The sequence below is a fragment of the Leptodactylus fuscus genome, chromosome 11, assembly GCF_031893055.1.
Source record: "Leptodactylus fuscus isolate aLepFus1 chromosome 11, aLepFus1.hap2, whole genome shotgun sequence".
In the NCBI taxonomy this organism is placed as follows: domain Eukaryota; kingdom Metazoa; phylum Chordata; class Amphibia; order Anura; family Leptodactylidae; genus Leptodactylus; species Leptodactylus fuscus.
Genome location: NC_134275.1, coordinates 34,260,193 through 34,281,926, shown reverse-complemented (window position 1 = coordinate 34,281,926; position 21,734 = coordinate 34,260,193).

Sequence of the window (21,734 nt, the reverse complement as noted above, 5' to 3'; positions counted from 1 at the left end):
GCCGCGAGGCGGACGCTGCGGCTCAATTAGCCGCAGAATCCGCCTGAAGAAAGGGCAGCTCGCTTCTTTTTTCCGTGAGCGGCATGTTGACGCTCACAGAAAAAAGATCACGAGGGGTCTCCATAGACCACCATTGTGAGGGTGCGGATTATGACGTGGATTCTGCGACATAATCCGCCCCCTCTGTGCCTGTGTGAACAGCCCCTTACACAATGTATGGACTTGTGCTTGGCATGCAGTAAAGAGGCTGTAGCACTCACTCTAATGATGCAGCGTCTTCAACCAGCAGATTTCTGAGGCGGCTGGGTGTCCAATCCCCACCTATCACATAGTGGTGACATGTACAAAGGAGAGGTCATCAGTATATAAATGCCAGAAAACACCTTATTGGGGTGGAATTAGAAAAATATGTAATTGCTCCAGTATTTCACAAGTTTTGTTTATATGCTTCATTGTTTTCTTTGCATCACCATATTCTGAGACCTGTCATTTTTTTCTTTTTTCATTTTTGTTGTCAAGCTATTTTTTTATTGATATCATTATAGGGTACATATAACTTTTTATTCTTTTTTACGTGGGTGGTAAGGTGAATAAAAAACTGCAATTCGTACATTGTAATTTTTTATTTCCTTTCACAATATAGTATGAATAATGTTATATTTATATTTATATTCATAGATTGTAAGCTCTTGCGAGCAGGGCAATCAGTCCCATTGTGTGAAATGACTTTTCTTATAATGTATCTTTCTGTCTGTATTTGAACCCTACAAATTGTACAGCGCTGTGAAATATGTTGGCGCTATATAAATAAAATGTATTATTAAATGTATTATTATTATATTGTAATAGTTTATTGTGGCAGGTCTGGGAGTCTTCACAAGGCTTTTAGCTGCTGTAGTAACAGAATGGCTCCCTCAGTTTTGTCGAGGGCCATTCACATGTCAGAAGGGATATTGTGGTAAAAATTGACCATAGCATAAGTGAGGTTGGGCTTCATTCAAATCATATTTTCTACATTCATTTAACAGATACAAAAAGTTTACAAAAATGGATGCAAATCAATATTTTTGATATTAATGAATATTTGTCTATGTAAATGGACGGGCATATGTTTGCGTAAATTCTTTTACATCCCATAAACAGATGTAAAAAACATGATCTGAACAGAGCCTTAAATTTACATGATCACCACGATATTTATGCCATTAACACATTTTTATGGCGGCTATCAAGATGACTCCAGGCACATCACTGTGTTTTTACGCCACTATAAGATAATGCATGGGTGTCCTGTGCCTAGCAGAACCTTTCCCCCTACGCCCAACAGCAGCACAACTGGGGTATTGCTGCCCCTATGAGCTGTGGAGGACAGGTGGAATTTTTAATTACCTAACAGCTTTGACCCCTATAAGAGGTCGGAAGACCAACTCCCCATTGTGTTTTTTTCTGTCCTGTGGGACAGGACAGGTGGCAGGGGGAGAGGTGTTCTGGCCTCTTACTGGGGCCAGGGCTTTCCCTCTCCCCTGGACTCTTACCTCGGCCTGTTTCCTGGCCGCACTCCGGTTTGTCGACTCCTCCGCTTCTTGCTGGCGCCAGCTCATATCTCGCACTGGAGCCGGAGGGGGGGGAACTTTCTGTTTTCCGGCGGCCGGGCGGAACTTTGTTTCGCGGGCGGGTTTCTGGCGGCAGTTCTATGCGGGCGGCCACTTCCGGTCCGGCCGGGCATGCATGGTAGGTCGTGGCCCGGACTAGGCCGCGACCTAGGAGTAGAGGCAACATTTTTACATTTTAATAGTCCTAATGGACTCCCAGGCATGGCCGGTCCCACCCCCTCCGCCCTACAGCTGCTACAAGAGGGGGTAGTGACCGTGATTGGGCCTGTCAAAACAGGTTTGCTAGGGGGCGGGGCTTCGGATCCTGGCCCCACCCCTTCTGTCTGAAGACAGTTAAAAACATTCCTCCACCACTCAGTCTTTGCTTGTCGCTCCGGTTACAAGCACCTACTCAAGCACCCTGTGTCAGAGTAGTATTCGCTTGCTGTTTGCTTTGTTGAAACAAAGTTACGCTGCGTGAGGTCTGGTGGAGGGGGAGGGTGTGGGTGGCTGATTTTAAGGATATTGATTGTTTTGTCTCTTCTTTTCTAGAATGTCATCCTCTTCCGCCCTTCCTCCCAGGAGAAAGAGTGCGTCCAAGAGGAAGCATCTGGCCTGCGCCAAATGCAGGATCCCGCTGCCAGACTCCTGTGAATACAGGTTTTGCCAGGGGTGCAAAGCTCCTCCCTCTGAAGCCACCCCCATCCGCGAGGTGGTGTCGTGGGTCAAGGACTTTGTGTCACACTCCATGAGGAAGGTGGAGGACACCGTCTCCCACCTGGCAAAGAGGCCCCGCCTGGAGTCAACCAAGCCCTCTCCCCCCCCCCCTGGAGAAGCTACACATCAGGGAGATGGATTCCTCCTCTGAGGATACGGAGAGGGAGATCTTCCCGCTGGAGAGGATGCCTAGGCTCTTCAAGATCATCAGGCCTAGAGATCGGGAAGCTGGCGAGGGGCCGAGCCACAGGTCTAAGACCTTCAGAGGCAGTTTGGATCTAATTCGTACCATGGAGGGAGAGTGGAGACGTCCCGAAAGGGCGTTTGTGCCGTCCAAGAGGTTCAGGGCACTGTTTCCTACCACTGAATCCCAGAAGGGGGCCTGGGATCCGCCACCTAAGGTGGACATTGCAGTGGCAAAACTTTCCCGGCGCACGGTACTCCCCGCAGAGGACGGCTCGGGTCTACGTGATCCCATGGACCGGCGGGCAGAAGGATCCTTGAGGCGTACTTATGCAGTCTCTTCCGCTCAGGCCTTTGTGGCCATCATGGCTAATGAGGTCGTCTCGGGCCTCCAGACGGAGTTACGTTCCCTCAGTAGGGATATAGATGCAGGAGTCAACAGGGATGATCTCCTCTCTGCAGTCAAGGATATCGACCTCCTAGTGGATCACCTTTCGGAGGCTACGCGATTCCAGGCAAGACTGGCAGCTAGGGCGATGGCTCTCTCCACGGCGGCCAGACGTCCCTTATGGCTGAAACCGTGGCGCGCGGACACTCTGTGTTGGCATCAGCCTGCCAGGATCACCCACCCTAGGGTAAAAGCTATACTTGCTAAATCCCCAGTTGTGCTGCTGTTGGGCATAGGGGGAATGAAAGATTATGAATGATAATCTGTTTTCCCTTAGCCCAAACAGTAGCACAAGGCTCCCTCCCTATGCTGTATTTTTTGTACTATAGTGTACTATTTTGTATTATTTCTGTGAAATATACACTGTACTTTATACTTGCTACTAACACAAGGGAGGAGCAGGTCTTCCGACCTCTTATAGGGGTCAAAGCTGTTAGGTAATTAAAAATTCCACCTGTCCTAACAGCTCATAGGGGCAGGAATACCCCAGTTGTGCTGCTGTTTGGGCTAAGGGAAAACAGATTATCATTTATAATCTTTCATTCACAGTGACCATTTAACCTCTTAGATGCTGTGGTAGTCAAGGCCTAATAGGTTGCCAATTTTTTTCCAATTTTTGGTGCAAGTTTGATCTATGAGGAATGAAACTAGCAACAAATGCATTGCTTTATCAGTTTGTGGCTACCTATATATACCCCTACATCTGTTAAAATACTCTACAGAGCACTATTATTGGTTTTAAACTGCCAATATGACAGCTGAAAACCAATAGAAATAAAAAAAACAATACAAGTGCTGCAGATGCTTGGAATTTATTTATCCTTTTCCCATATTATATATGTCTCTAAGTGACCAAATGCTACTATTGGTACAAGGTGATATTAAAAAGGGTTAAATTAATTCATGACAGATTAGTCAAAGAAATTTCAGCGCTTGAAACTCAGGTTCATTCATCCTAGTGTGGTTGTTGTGGGAGCAGGTAGATGGATTTCTGCAAACCTAATAAAAATAAAGTTGAGGAAACTTCTGCAAAACATCTACTTAAAGGGGTTGTCTTAGGAAGATAACTCCTTTTCATATGTTCCATTGGTGTATAAGAACATCATAGAGCATGGTCCACCATCTGTTGATAGGTGATAAACGTAAGATCATCATTGGTCTGACTGCTGGAACCCCCTCCTATTACAAGAGTGGAGGTCCCTAAGTCCCCTGTGTGAATGGCCTGGTATGCGGATATCAGATCACTGTAGGTGACAAATATAGGACTATTGGTGGTCTGACTGCTGGAATACCCTCCGATCACAAGAGTGGAGGTCCCTGAGTCTACTGGTATGCGCACGTGAGACCACCACAACAGACAAATGTATGATCACTGGTAGTGAAACTGCCAGAATCCCCTACAATAACAAGAATGGGTGCCCCCGAGCCACCCGTTTGATTGGACCAATAGTGTGCAAGTGAAATCTTTGTTCCACTTACTGCTATGTGACGTTTGCAGACACCCGAGTACAGTGCTCTAGTGGAACCACTGAAGTGAATAAGTCAGTGGTCATATATGTGTACTATTGCTCCATGAACACAGGAGATTCAGGAACCCCTGATTATGTATTTGAGGGGGAGGTCCCTGCAGTTGGAACCTCATAATCATACCCTTATATCCCGTGCTGTAACTAAAGTTTTGTGGGCCCTGGTGCAAACTTTTTTCCGGGGCCTCCTTCTCCCTCCCTACAGCAAATTTTTGATATTGACGGTTACAGGGCCACACAAAGTATCTGGGCAACACAGTGGCCCCTAGATAGTATTATATGCACGACAGTGGATCTCACACAATATTATAGGCTCCACAGTGGCCCCCACACAGTATTATAGGCTCCACAGTGGCCCCCACACAGTATTATAGGCTCCACAGTGGCCCCCATACAGAATTATATGTGACTGTGATCATTACGCCATTGCTTATATCCCATCCTGTGGATGCTTATACAGGCAGCTGAGTACAATGCTCTAATAGTAGGAGACTTGTGGCTGGTGCAGGTCCCGGCAGTCGGATCCCTGCAATCATACAGTTATCTGTTGTCCTGTGGATACTTATGTTGGTAGCTGAGTACTGTGCTCTAATAATACTATAGAAGAGGCTGAATAAGTGCATGCGCACTACTGCTATAATCACACAGGAGACTTAAAGGGGTATTGTACATAACCATTTTTAAATTTGTAGATAATTAACAGTTAAACATTTTTGCAAATTTAAGTAAATAAACATTTTGCAGAGTTTTAAAGATTTTCTCTAAATATCTTGTGGTCACAGTCTGTTATCTTGATCGGCTGCCAGTGGATACGACCATGAATGCAGGAACTTTCTAAGGTAAGAAAATCAGCCATGATGTCCTTATTGTGGCCGGGATATCTTCTCTTACATGTAATGTCCCCATCTGATAACTCACCTACAATAAGGACATCATGGCTGGGCTCCTGACAAGTCCTAGACCATAGAGAGTTTCTACATTGGTGGTCATATCCATTAGCAACCAATCAAGACAACAGAGGTCACCACTAAGATAGTTAGAGAAAATCTTTAAAACACTGCAGAATTTTTAACTACTTATATTTGCAAAAATGTTCAACTTTTAATTATCTAGAATAATAGTTATGATTATGTTCATGGGAATACCCCTTTAAGCTACATTCGCACGAAAGTCACATGGCAGTATCGAATTCAATGTCTGGGGAATAGTCACATAACTGTTATTTTGATGGTCTGTTGTCACAGACCATCATAATATAGGTCATGTTCTGTTTTTGGCTATTTTCACAGATCACTCCATACACTCATATATGAGAGATTTATGAGTTTTTTTCACGGCTGGTTTGCACCTCGGTAATTTTATTTTCATGATAAGTGCGAGTCCAGCACTCAGACCCCAACAATCACACTGCACATGCCCACAGGCTACAAGAAAATGACCGCTTACTTACTGTGTAAGTGGCCATTTTTCTTGTGGCCGTGGGCATGCGCAGTCGGCTCTGCCCGAGGCCTACAAGTTTGACCGCCTGCGCCGGAAGAAGGTGCGTGAAGAGGACGCTCCTGAAGCAGATGGAGGCAGCACTGGAGAGTTCTTTCACAGCATTGGGGACGCCTCCAGTGCTGTTTGAGCGCTAGGGCCTTCCCCCAGTGCTGCGGGAGAACTCATTTGCATACTGACGAAAACCGGGATTTCTACGGAACGGTGAACTTTCTGGTTACTCTGTCCAATACAAAGGTGGGAGCTTCTGGAAAGTTCTATACATTTGGGAGGTGGCTTGAAGTTATAAAGGTTTGATGCACATTATACTAGCCATCCAATCTTCAGACATATATTTGGTTTCCCATCATCTTTGAATTGCCTGTATATTCGGGGTGTCAGCATGTATGACATATGGGTTCCCCAAATTGATAGGAAGTTTTTGCTTCTTGTACATTATTTTTTGCTTTTTCATTGTGTGTTGGATTCTTGTTCTCAATATCCTTTGAACCCACCGTAAGGCTACATGCTCACAAATGTATATATGTTCAGGGTTCATGGGAAAATGGCACGGTTGGCACAGGGATTATATCTGTGTATGTGCCCTATGTGCCTCCACTGACCCATTGATTTCCTGAAGTGAGCTCAGGCCTCAAAACGGACAGGAATAGTACCTGTCCTAATTTTTGACTCCAGACTCACAACCCCATACAAGGGCCTGTGAAATTACATGGACATTAGAGATGAGCAAACACTGTTCGGATCAGCTGATTCGAACAGCATGCACCCATAGAAATGAATGGAAGCACCTGTAACGTCGGCCGGCTGCCGGCAAAGTCAGCGTCACAGGTGCTGCCATTCATTTCTATGGGTGCGTGCTGTTCAGATCGGCTGATCCGAACAGTGTTCACTCATCTCTAATGGACATGTGTATGGGGCCATTATAATATAATAGGTCAGTATTTTATCCATTTATAACAAAGCTAGCGCAATGACAATGCAAACATTTGTGTGAATGGAACCTTAGACAATATGTAAATGCTTTGGAAGAAATAATTCTCTTAATGCAGAGTAAATTGGTGAGAAATGGGTTACAGTTTCAGAAGAATCTGCCATTTATCTGAAGGAGATGACCATTGCTGCAGACATATATCCTCTATAAACATACCTGATATTTACCCTTAACTGCTGTGTAAATAGTAATGGGAAATATCACTTATGCCACATAAAGCAATAACTGCAGATATTTCTGATGATAATACCCCTACAATGACTCTAGTATCATGACATTAGCAGATGGTAAAAATGCATGGATGGGCACACGTGAACAAGGCAAGGATACGTGTCATTTGTATGCAAAGCGCCAAAGGTAAATGCCACAAGAAGATGGATAGTAGATCCAAAAATATCTCCCTCTATATGCCATATCTCTTCTATCCAGAGGTGTAAATGAAAGCTCCAGGACCTGTAAGGGCCCCCATTTGTCACATGCTATGTATAATACTTATTATATTATAGGGGGTTTTGTTCTTTAGGGTATGGTAATGACTGGTACCTCTGCACCCACTATTGCTACACTCCTGCTATCTATCTATCTATCTATCTATCTATCTATCTATCTATCTATCTATCTATCTATCTATCTATCTATCTATCTACCTCTCTCTCTCTCTCTCTCTCTCTCTCTCTCTCTCTCTCTCTCTATTTATCTATCTATCTATCGTGTAGTTCCAGGAATTCCTATATACTGTGACGCTGCTTCCTATTGTTTTGTCAATGAAGTGTGCTGTAGACATTGCTATCTAGTTGCCATATACAGTATTAACCCCAGACTAGACCAGAATATATTATACATGGAATGAGTCAGTTGCTTTGTGACTGCCACATGAGATCATATCAAACCTTGCTGACATCTAATCTTGATTTGTAGAAGGGGTGAGTTACAATAATTGATCTGTCTGTGATGGAATGTAGATTGTCTACATCAATTTTATATAAAGGGACTCTCCAAGACTTCATATCAATGACCTATCCATAGCAGACATGCTGCCACATGTAAATCACAGCATGACAATTATACCTACAGAAATGCTGGCGTTTTCCATATAGGTTTAATTGAAACGGAAAGTTCACAGAAGAAAACTGTGCAGACTTTCTGTGAAAAGTGCTGCGGGAAAAACCCACGATTCGTTTCCAATGTGGTTTTTCCCACTGCGCCTCTTGGCTGGGCCTTAGATTTTACAGGTTGTGCTTCATCTGCAAATAAACACAAGGGATCTATAAAAGCCAAAAAGACTTGTAAGGGTCCCTTAAAAAATAAAAAATCATTTTGTGCAGCCGGAAAGTGCACTGAAAAAGTAACCTCATTTGTATACTGCATAGAGAATTTTGGGCTATTGCAGTTGACAGGTAGCTTTTTATAATGACACCCGGCAGCCGCATATAAAGTATAGTATGTATAAGCATTTCCTTTATATACTCATTTTCGCGTGCAATGAGTCAGAATCCTGCTGCCACCGCTCACCAGTCAGTGAGTCACAACCTTTCCTCTATCCATGCCAAGTCATGCCCAGGCCCAAGTCTATTTTATATAATTACTTCTGAATGCTTTTTAAGGGAAGCTAAAACTGGGGCAGACTCTAATACTGTATAACTAGAGGGCCCAATCTCACCCACTAAACTGCTGCTTTTAGTGCCTATCAAAGAGATTGAAAATTACTTCCCTTGTAGGCAAGTCAGTTCTCCTGCCCATTCTTAGAAAATTGCATTGTAAGGAATAAGGTGCAGTACGTGACCACAGGTATGGGCACATTTATAGCTTCCATCTCCTTAGACTCCAGCTGTTCCCATCTAGTGCGTGTTACAAGATGTCTTATATAGAAAAAGGTAGCAGGCAAATGAAAAACAATGGGGAAAATTTATTAAGACTGGTATATGGTACACCGGGCTTAATAGACAGCCCGAATGTCACTGTTCCTGGCATCAAAATGGAAATCTATGCCAGGTAGGAACTGGCATAGAAAAGATTCTCTCTAACCATCTTGGCAGTGACATCTTTTATCTTGGTTGGTTGCCAATGGATATGACCATGAGTGCAGAAAATTTTTATAGTTTTGAACTTGTCAGACACCCACCGATGACATCCTTATTGTGGACAGGTTATCATGCAGAGACACTACATGTAGGAGAAGATAATCCAACCACAATAAGGACATCATGGCTGGTTATCAGGAGGACACTACATGTATGAGAAGATAACCCAACCACAATAAGGAGATCATGGCTGGTTATCAGGAGGGACACTACATGTATGAGAAGATAACCCGGATACAATAAGGACGTCATGGCTGGTTATCATGCAGAGACACTGCATGTATGAGAAGATAACCCGGACACAATAAGGACATGATGGCTGGTTATCAGGAGAACACTACATGTATGAGAAGATAATCCAACCACAATAAGGACATGACTATAAAAATGGTCTAGTAGAGCCTGTGGCTAACCCCCCAACCCCCTTTTACCTGTACCTACCCATTAAGGACACGGACACAATGGTTGGAAGGAAAGGCCACAGCGGCATTTTATTATTACATCCCTTATATTACCATAAACCACCAAAAACAATAATACACATTTACATTAACATATTGTCATCCCGACATTTGCATATTATTAACATATCATTAACATCTCATTAACATATGTATTACCACCACCCACTACTATAACACTGGAATCCCAAACAATCATGGAAACAGAATCTCCTCCCCTCCTCAAAGGAGGGGCCTCTGAAGGCACCAACCCCAAGACACAGCCAGAACCTCCGCTTATTACCCCCGGCCGTAATGCACCTAGCCCAAGGGCACCGCCATCGGAGGGCAACTCCATCCTGTATCCCCTTACTACAGGACTTGTTCACTAAGCTGGTTTCCCAACCAGTAACCATCTTAGCGAGTGGGTGAGGATCACCCCTTAGTCCTCCACCCCCGTAGTGCCTCCAAAGACCCCTCCTGTGCACGCCGCCATGACAAATAAAACCATATTAAAGGGAGGGCGGGCGGGACAAGTTATTCCAACAGCCTCCTGTCACTAAGTGAGAGTCTGCCAGCATCTATTGTTTATTAAACAATAACTAAACCCCACCTATTGTCCCTTTTCTGACCCCCCTCTGTCCTTTACATGAACCTGTCTGCTCTGCATTCCATTTTCTGTCATGTGCCCCCTACACTATCCCTTTGGGTCCGTTCCGTGGGCTTTCTTCATGGCTGGTTATCAGGAGGACACTACATGTATGAGAAGATAACCCAACCACAATAAGGAGATCATGGCTGGTTATCAGGAGGGACACTACATGTATGAGAAGATAACCCAACCACAATAAAGACATCATGGCTGTTTATCAGGAGGGACACTACATGTATGAGAAGATAACCCGGATACAATAAGGACGTCATGGCTGGTTATCAGGAGAACACTACATGTATGAGAAGATAATCCAACCACAATAAGAACATCATGGCTGGTTATCAGGAGGACACTACATATATGAGAAGATAACCCGGCCACAATAAGGACGTCATGGCTGGCTATCAGGAGGACACTACATGTATGAGAAGATAATCCATCCACAATAAGGACATCATGGCTGGGTTTCTCACAAGTGCCAGACCATAGAAAGTTCCTGCACTCATGGTCATATCCATTGACAACTTTATCAAAACAACAGATGTTACCACTAAGACGGTTAAAGAAAATCTTTAAAATTGGCAAGTCATCCAAAAGTGCTAATTTCGGCCAATGGTCATTTAAAAAAATTCACCTTGAATAACTGCTTGTGATGATCAACTACAGACCTCTGTTTGCTGGTAAACTGATCTATCATGTTGGAAATTTTTGATCATGGGTCAGCCAAAAATATAAATGTATGGTATGATTGGCCAAATTTTACCCTGGAGCTCCAACTATTACCTTCATAGAGGACATATTGTTTGTCTGTCCTTCTGCAGGCACTTCGAGCCTCACTGTCTCCCCTTTACTTGTGGAGTAGCGTGGAATCAATCACAGGTTCGAGAGTTGGCTTGTCAGCAGAGGGACAAGAGTTCTAGTCTCCTCAGCTGCCCTTTGCAAGGGTAATAAATAGAGGACCAGGGTGTAGAGTATATGGATATGCTTTACTACTCCCCAGTTAACTCCTTTAACACCTTAACACCTACCTGAGCAGGAGGACATATTAAAGAATATAAAACAAATAGAATAACTCTGCACAAAAGTGTGCTTTGTGGTTGATAATGTTAAATATTCTTATTTTTGGTTTACGGCAGAAAAAAAAAATCCCCAACACATCCAATCTATTTATGGTTAAGTCAATTGTTTCAATATTTTTTAAACCAATATGGCCAATATTGGATGTTCCAGCCGGTTAATGTCTAAGGTATATGGTCAGCTTCATCTAATGCACATGTCCATATGTCTTTAGCTTGACCTTTGCTTTTATTACATTTTTTTTGGTAACCAGAATTTGCTTGGCTTAAAAAAAAACACATGCAAGCTGCTGAAAAATAGCTGGTCTGCCTATGTAATCATTCCTGCCCATATGATGGATGAGGGTATGAAATGACAGTCTTCGAAATGACAGCCGGATTACGAATGGAAAAATCTAAGCAAATCTTTAGAAGCGGGCTATTAATTATAGGCCTGTATCTGATCCTCTGGAGCTCAGGGATGACTGTGCAGACAGGTCAGAAGACAGTGGTGTAGCTGCCGCCTCTCTGGCCCCGCTTTTGTATCTTGTACGCCTCCACCTCTTTGTCCGTCTTACCTGCTTTGACACTGCAGAAACACTCCTGCCTTTGAAGTTATAAGCTTCTCTGACTATAGAAGTGCTGACCGTGCACTAGGTTCTCTCTATTACACATAAACGTTAGCATTTGTGAAGGATGAACGTCTGAAGACACAGTGCTGTGGGCGTATAGCAGAGGGTCACAGATAATGATATGTATTCTCATCCTGCTAGCACACATCGGTGAACCCCTGACCCTACCTGCAGCTTTCACCCCAGTGTCAGTAAGGCACTATAACTATAAAAACTCATTATAGATGATGAGCTTGAATAGCTGCCTTTAGCAGTGGTGCAGTCAGGAATTAAAGCCAGCGACCTATCTATAATGGAAATTTGTGACAGTCCCAGGTTGTGCCTTTTTTCCCTGTGGGATGTAATTGAAGCTGCATAGCATGGGTAGCACTGCGAGTTATCCCGAACTTATCCGCAGCAACCCTACCTGAAAATTTGTCTGTACTCAGTGTGGTGCGGGAGGAGGAATCTGAGAAATTCGATATGGGATTAGTATAGCAGCAAGTGTAGTAATAAAAAAACAATACAATCTATAATGAAGTACCCTCTGAAGTGTATAATTAGCATTTCGCTGTCAATCTCCATGCATTATTTATATACACATACGCTATACTTATTGCTGTACAGAGCTGATTTTCTCATTGGGTTCACATAGAACACTGTGATTTCATTATTTTGGTGTTTTACCCCAGCGGATTGCTATGTAATCTTAGTAAATAGGAATTTACAAAGTTCCTATTATCACTTTTTTTGCAGCAGTTTTAGATTGTGACATGTTTTTATTAGCTGTGAAGATTCAGTAATTTTATCTCATGCGTAATGAAAGAAACCTACGTGTATATATCCTTAGTGAATGATATTGTTTATGTATGTATCATCAGTGTGTTATACTGTTTATGTATGTATTATCAGTGAATTATACTGTTTCTGTCTGTATCATGAGTGAATTATATGATTTATATAGGTATCATCAGTACATTATACTGTTTATGTAGGTATCATCAGTGGATTATATTGTTTATATACTGTATGTATCATCAGTGTATTATACTGTTTATGAAGCTATCATCAGTGGATTATACTGTTTACAGTGACGTAACTATCACCATAGCAGCGGAGGCAGCTGCCACAGGGCCCGGGACATTAGGGGCCCAGTGACAGCCGCTACCGCTGCTATTATTATACTCGGGGGTCTTTGCAGACCCCGCGTATAATGATCGGCGGAACGGGAGAGGTAAGAAACATAAAAAACATGTTACTTACCTCTCCACGATTCTGCCTGACGTCCTTTCTGACGTCTCTGACGTCACATGAACCCGGCCTGCGTCCCGGGTCATGTGACGTCAGACGTCATTAAACAAGGACAGCAGCGGAGAAGGCAGCGGAGAAGACCGCGTAGGAGCCGGAGACAGGTAAGTAACAGTGTTTTTTTGTTTTTCTCCCCCCAGGGTCTCCGATTATTATACTATAATAGTATAATAATTGTTTATGGATGTCCACAGTGGGACATAATACTGTGTGCAGGGGCCCCTATAGGGGATAATACTGTGTGCAAGGGCCCCTATGGGGGATAATACTGTGTGCAGGGGCCCCTATAGGGGATAATACTGTGTGCAGGAGCCACTATGGGGGATAATACTGTCTGGAGGGGCCACTATGGGGTATAATACTGTGTGCAGGGGCCCCTATGGGGGATAATACTGTGTACAGGGGCCACTATGGGGGATAATACTGTGTGCAGACGAAAGGACAATGGACCAGTGGATGAGGAAGAACTGCGCTTGCTAAAAGAATCTTAATAAAAGTGCGTGTTTTGAACTACCCTCCTGGAGCAAGCGCAGTTCTTCCTCATCCACTGATCCGTTGTCCTTTCGTTTGTTTTGCCCTTGGAGGTGTCGGATGCCGTTACTGCTGCTGTTAAAAGCTCCCATTTGATAACGAAGTCTTCGGCTTTTATTCAAAAGACTAATTAGTGGTTTGCTCGGTAAATTCCTTTCAATACTGTGTGCAGGGGCCACTATGGGGAATAATACTGTGTGCAGGGGCCACTATGGGGGATAATACTGTGTGCAGGGGCCACTATGGGGGATAATACTGTGTTAAGGGGCCACTATGGGGGATAATATTGTGTTAAGGGGCCACTATGGTGGATAATACTGTGTTAAGGGGCCACTATGGGGGATAATACTGTGTTAAGGGGCCACTATGGGGCATAAAAGAATGCGCAGAAATGCGTAGGAGGGGGTCGGTTGAGGTCTTAGGTGTCGGTCGGGGGGGGGGCATGTCAAAAGTTCACCACGGGGCCCCGCCATTCCTAGTTATGCCACTGACTGTTTATGTATGTATTATATTGTTTCTATAGGTATCATTAGTGAATTATACAGTGAATTATACAGTTTATGTATAAAAACAATGGGGGAAATTTATAAAGACTGGTATATGGTACACCAGGCTTAATAGACAGCCCAAATGTCAAAGTTCCTGGCACCAAAATGGAAATCTATGCCAGGTAGGAACTGGCATAGAAAAGTTTCTCTCTAGCCATCTTAGCAGTTACATCTTTTATCTTGGTTGGTTGCCAATTGATATGACCATGTAGGTATCATCAGTGTATTATAATGTTTATGTATCATCAGTGAATTATACTGTTAATGTATTGTAAGCCGATGGCTGGTCAGGTAATGGAGGGGGTGTACATCTCACCCAGACTACTCAGGTGGGTGAGATGAGAAAACTCCAGGAATGTTTGTTCTCAGCAGACAACTTTCGTTTGCTGAGCATTTTGGTAAATGCTCAGTATTGGGCTGGATTTTTAGGAATGACAGGTAGGTTGGTAGTGGGACCTGTCATTCTACCCCCCTCCAGTCCACACTTTGGGGATGTTCCGGCAGTGACTCAGCTGTTGAGAGTCTCCTCGTCAAGAAGTTACTCCAGCAGCAACACTTTGGCAGAGCTTGGCTGGAGAGTGAAAGAAAGAGGTCATATTTTTGGAGCTGTGTCCTGAATGACTCAACTGGCTTTTGATTTCTGTTATTCTAGGTGAGGTAACCTATTCTATGTTCAGTTAGAGCCTAGCCGGGCAGGGATTTATTTTTGTATTGTTTCCTTTTGTTGCTGCACTACATTTTTGAGTGAAAATAAACTCTACCTTTGTTTTGGACTAAAGAAACTAGACTTGTGTGTCTATGCCACCCCACCTAGCAACCCAGACCCTGACAGTATGTATAATTAGTGAATTATACTATTCATATATGTATCATCAGTGTGTGAAATTTTTGTATATGCACCAGTGAAATATACTGTTTACATATGTATCGGTGAATTATATTGTTTTTGTATGTATTATCAGTGAAGAGACCCTAGAGTATAAAAATTTACTGCAAATCATCTTGCAGTGGTCATTTTACTTCAAGATGAATCCCAAATAATATAGTAGCAGTGGTGATAAAAAAGAGCCAATAGTACGCAATAGTACCCAATAGTCTCCTCAAAGCTAGGCTTTTGTCAGAGATTGTATTTTGACAGCCACCACTTTGTTCTAGTGATCGATGAGTTTAGTATGGTCTGACCTTGTTGGTATAGTCTAGCAATATGCTACCAATGTCAGCGCTGACACAACCCTTTTCAGATCTCATTCTAAATAAAGGTTGGGTGTTGAATAGAGTTCATGAATGTAAAGTCATCAGTATAAAGGAAAGAAATGAAGTAATAAAGCAATGCACGCTACCTGAAAAGAGTCATCTGGAAGGTCCTGGACTGCAGAGAGCTCATGAAATCTCATGCACCCACTGGCTTGATTGACAACCCACAGGCCAAGATATGTCCTAACAGGACAACTTTTGTGGTATTGGGCGTATCCTCAATGGAGCAAGCTGTACTAGTCTCCGCTTCATCTGTATAGCATCCCAGTGGAGCACAAGGATAACAAAAGTTTGCATTTGCTTATTTTTGCCTTATGTGAATTTGTATTTTAAAACCTGATGTCGTTGTTGTATGTGAATTGTGTCACTTTAATTGGAACAAACCTTTAAGGTGGAAAATGAGAAGATGGTATTCTAGGTAGTGGGAAGAGACTAGAAAGTTCTCTATGATCCTTAGGGGGAGACAGACAATTCTCACTAACTCCTTAGCCCTGGTAGAAGGAGGTAACTGGAGTATCCTAGTTGGGCTAACAGCAGTAAGTTACACTTCAGCCTATTGTCATTGTCATTGTTGTAGTTAGAAGATGAGCCATTGCCCTGCTCACTTTTTTTGAACCTAGTGGGCATGACAGAGACTGTGAGGGTAATTTTGGGTGGACCTCATAGCAACGATCCAACATACAAAACAAAGGTGTAGTTGGATACACTTTTTGGAACCTGCACCCATAGCATGGGCATTGCAGGTATTTTTTGTATTTGTGGCAGAGTTAGAGCACACTTTTTGAGAAGACTACCCAAGCGAAAGAGACACTGACTGACCCCAGGAAGAACCATTACTCAGCCTTAGCTCCATCCCTTTGGTTCCTAAGAACTCTACTTACTTTTCATTGAAAATGCTGTTTCATCCTACCTGCCTTACCTCAAGTACGCCATACGTTATTGCACTGTTCAACATTGTCTCCCGAGTCCTCTAACCTCCATCAAGGACACTCTAACCATCAACTGGTTCAGGGAGCCGCACTACATGGAAGTGCCCCAGGGATACTACTACCATTTTATATACTGCAGCCCCCCTTTATCCATGCACCTGCCCTGGGGATTGCTGTAGGGTTAGCCTGACCCTGAGCCCAACTGTGACCACTACTTCTATCCTCCCCCCTTTATCCATGCACCTGCCCTGGGGATTGCTGTAGGTTTAGCCTGACCCTGACCCCAACTGTGACCACTACTCCTATCCTCCCCCCTTTATCCACGCACCTGCTCTGGGGATTACTGTAGGTTTAGCCTGACCCTGAGCCCAACTGCGACCACTACTCCTATCCTCCCCCTTTATCCATGCACCTACCCTGGGGATTGCTGTAGGTTTAGCCTGACCCTGACCCCAACTGTGACCACTACTCTTAACCTCCTTGACTCCACTGGATTGCTGCAACTGCATGACTCCTCATGAACACATGATATTTTATAACTATTTTTTTCCTTTATGCTACAAAAAAAAAAATTGCACGCGATGGCAACCTAAACCTATTACCATCATAAATAACGTTATGAGAGCACTTTAAGGGCTGAATATGTGTTGGCAGGTTTCTTTAAGATGTTGTCTACCTTTGACCCAATGGGGGAAAAATAGCAATAGATAATTTTTTTGACAGTCTTACTGAAAACTGTAGTTAAATACAAGGCAAAGGTGCACTGATAAATATCACAGCAAATGTCTGCTGAAAGGACGCCCTCATGGCTTACGTCTGGCTAATAAATGTCTATTGGCCTGTTCACACAGAAGTGGCCTAAGGATGATATAACAGCATTGTAAATGCTATATCTCTTATTGATGATGTACCATCTTAAAGGGGATGTTAATATCTATGTCCCCTTCAGAATAAACTACTATTATATACCTATTCTGAGTAACAGATTTATATATAACAGGGCAAAACGTTTGTTCCTTATCTCACCCAGACAGAGAGAACGCTTTCCCGAAAACCATTCTCCACTAATACATAACAATAAAGCTGACATCTTAATTACCGCTTCTCATCCAGAACGTAATTGAACTGGTTACCGTAATGTGTAATAAACATCCTATAATGGTCACTAGAAAAGAATTCTTCCCAATCTCTCCATTATCACTGTTATTCTTTATTTAGAAAGTCAACTTATCATTTACAAGTCTATGGGAATATTACAAAAGAGGAAATCTATTATAATACCGCAGTCCAGCAGCTTAAAGGCAACCTGTCAAGTTATAAACAGTGTCTGATCTGGTGGTGGCATGTTATTGAGCAGGAGGATTGATATAGTTTTGTGGTAAGACATTCGATATGTGGTTTATTTTATGACTCTTTTTATGCCGAGGAGTCCAGTGGGCGATCCTGGACTCCTGAGCAGGGAAAGGCTGGACTCCTAATCCCGTAATAAATTATACTAAACCTTTTTTGCCACAAAACAATTTATCAATGTGCTCAGCTCCTCCTGCTCTATAACATGCTACCAGCAGATCACACACCGTGTTTAACTAGAGATGAGCGAGTAGTACTCGATCGAGTAGGTGTTCGATCGAATACTACGGTATTCGAAATACTCGTACTCGATCGAATACTACTAGCTGTTCAAAGTTAAGATTCGATGCAGAACCAGCGTTGATTGGCAGAATGCTATACATTGCCAATCAACGCTGGTTCTTCTCTTACCTTTAGAAGTCTTCTCCCTGCGCAGCGTCCCCGCGTCCTCTTCCGGCTCTGCATTCACTCTGCTTAGGCATTGGGCCTTGGCAGAGCCGACTGCGCATGTCCGCGCGGGTGCGGGCATGCGCAGTCGGCTCTGCCTAGGCCCGATGCCTAGCAGAGTGAATTCAAGGTCGGAAGAGGACATGGGGATGCTGCGCAGGGAGAAGAATCCAGCCCGACCCTCACTCATGGACTTGGTAAGTAGAATTTGATCGAATGTTGCGTACCCCTGAAACGAGCATTTCCCCCCATAGACTTTAATGGGGTTCGAAACCCGTTTGAAGAGTCGAACAGTGGGCGGCTGTTCGAATCGGATTTCGAACCTCGAACATTTTAGTGTTCGCTCATCTCTATGTTTAACACATTAGCCCCTTCCTTCCCCTAAAATAGAAAAATCTATATCTCGGACTGTAGGGTCTGTTCACATCTGTGTTGTTTAATCTGCTCTTCTGGTCCATCACAGTAAATGAGAAAAACTATCCATCTAATGACAGACACCAAAAGATCCCGAGGATCCATGGACTTTAATGGGAATCATTAACTGTTCGTTATTTTCTCATTAAGATGATTGGATGAAAAAGGACTTTTTTGTCTGATTTCAGACAGCCTCTGCCTCAGACTGACTTCCGGTACAGACATGAACATAGTCCTACTCATATTGGTATATGGAAAAAGATGGGTGACAATATGGCTGCCAGTACTGCATAATGTTCTCATCCAGCAGTCCTGGGGTCCTGAATGGAAAACCTGCCTAGCAATTTATTGATTCTTGAATCCTCTATCACTAAGTAGTTGGGCATATAGCATTGCAGAAAAACAGACACAGCAGCTCTGAGAACCCACCATACTGGTTGTTACCCAGCTTTACCAGGACAAGATTTAACCAAGTCACAGCTTATGGGAGCACTATTATAGGGACCATAAGGGAAATAGTGTCCTATGTATTTTGTATTGTGTAACCCTATTTCATATAAAACTGGAATTACTACTTATCCTTTAAACATATGGTAATACCAAACAATCTGTCAAGGTATGGCAACTAAATCTGTAAATGAGGTCTTCATCTTCATTATTTTACGTGGATCTGTCAAAGCTAAGTGAATGAGAATCAGAAAAATATGAATCGAAAAAAGCTTAACAACTGAGGAAATCTTAGCAGCACATTTGGAGCCGCTTGAGATTTTATATTAGCAATTCCCCAGCTTCTTATCATATTCTTATAAAAGATACATAAATTGGCTCAATATGAAAAACAGTTCCATTGAAAAAGAAATATGCCATAATCCATTAGATCATTATATAATATTGCTGTTTTCACTTCGGCCACAAGATGTCAGCATACCATGTGTACTACAAAAGAGAAGTCGTATTGTTTTACAGCCTGCAGTAAAACTGAACATTATCTCCTCATTTCCATATGAGCCAAGTCTAAAGCTGGCCATTCACATTACAACCTATTTTGATGGGTTTGGCCAACCATCTATATGTGTATAGGGTCTTCTTGACTCTTTCCTGAAGACAGATGTTGGGGGAGATAAAGAATGGGCAATTACATTTCACATTCCTGATCCTTTTGTTTTGAGGGAAATAGGCCATGGCCAAAGGAGTATGGCAGCAACTAGTTCATATGCACCAATTGGTTGAGCCAAGAGTGCATATGTATGTAAAAATATAGCAAAATAGGTCACATTGGCATAGGCTATCTAAAATGTTTTCTGGTTTAAACACACTGCATAAGCAAAGGTAGGCAGTTTACATAGGAGGGATCCAATCATTGTTGCCCATCGTCTATAGCCAACTTCAGTCCAGTTAAAGGGGTTTTCCAGGCCCAACAGTGATTCCTATACAGATGACCTATCCATGGGGTAGGATATCAGTATCTGATCAGTAAGAGATTGAGTCTGACACCCAGACCCCACACTGATCCCGCTGCGTCTTGCCATCGGAAGCTGCTACTGTGGACAAGGCCAGAAGTGGCTCTGTATAACCTATTCAAATAATAGACACAGATCTACAGTACCTGGATGGCACTGCTATACAGTAGATGGGGCTGCAGATCTGTGCCCATCACTTAAATAGGTCCTGAGTTTTCTCCAGCCTTTTCTACAGCACCTTTTGATGTCTGGAGGCAGCCAGATTGGTGGAACGGTGCGGGGTCCAGGTGTTGGACCTCCAACCATCAAATACTGATGGCCAATACTATTGAAAGGTCAATAGTAGACAAAATGCTGCTGGGGCCGGAAGACCCCTTTAATGCATAAAGAAATCATTTAAGACTTCAACTACAAAACCCTTGGAATATATTTTAGTTTCAAAGAGTTCAAAGGATTAATTCAACATGTCCTACAGGATAACTCAATGTAAATGTCTTCTACTTATTTAAAGTTGTATTTAGGAAGTGGAGATTTGCATTTTTATGAAATTTAGCGCAGAAGGGATTTATATATTATGTAACATGTATCACAATCCGTCAATCAGAAGGGAATTACAGGCATCACTGTCGCTCCTTGAATTGGCTGCAGAGCTTAGAAAGTCAGTAGTGTAAAATGAGATGCAGTTACTGCCGCACGTCTGATATCAGGCAATAACTCTCTGATACACGCAGGCGAGAAAAGGTGACACTGAAATTGCTCCTGAAAAAATGATGAGATTCTCAGATCAATAACCAGAGCTGAAGATTTTTTTCAACGTTTTAATGACCACAATGGCCAAACACTTGACAAAAAAAGTATCGTAATTTTGCCAGGATTGGCCAAAAATCTCACGTGCTGGGGGGGGGGGGGGCATCTGATTTTTAAGTTGGACATGATGGAACATGATTCATTTCCTTCTCTCTGTTGAAGACATACATGCTCAGCAAAGTCAGTTTGGGAGAACTCTCAACTGTCTTGGGCTTTAGTTATGGTCATCTGTAAGATGTGTAGAAATGTATCATACACATTAGGTTATTCTAATCTATAGAGACATCTTGTTTATCCTCCATGTCAAACAAGGGTTAGCCTGGCCATATATTTTAGATGTGTATTGGCTGAACCTGCCGATTTTGACAGTTTTGGCTGACCATGCAATGGCAGATGTCAGGATGATAAGGATTCAGCATTTGGATTTCATTTTCCCAATCCTTTTGCTCTCTCATATCTTGCAACCAGATTTTTCTCACCTTTCTCATAGATGAGCGTGCATGTGTATGGAGGAGTTGAGCAAGATATTTGCTATGTTCGGCTGATAGATATCTGAAGTATATGGTGGCGTTAGATATGGATTTCAATATGCCCAACCCTTTGTTTTCCCAGAGAGATCTTCTTATCCTCTTATTTATGACAGACGCATGAATACTTAACCAATCCGATCATGGAAATATAACTACTGTCTAAACAAGTGCTCTGCCAACATTATCTTATACATGTGGTCGGCTTTAGTTCTTGGATAGCCACTTTGCTAGACATTCAATGGAGCCCTCTCCACAACTGGATGGAATAGCATTATTACTGCCACTCCCAATGTTGGAGAAGAGGCTGACATTTGCATGCCACTGAGAAAATAGGGTTGTTCCTGAGCATATGGGATAACT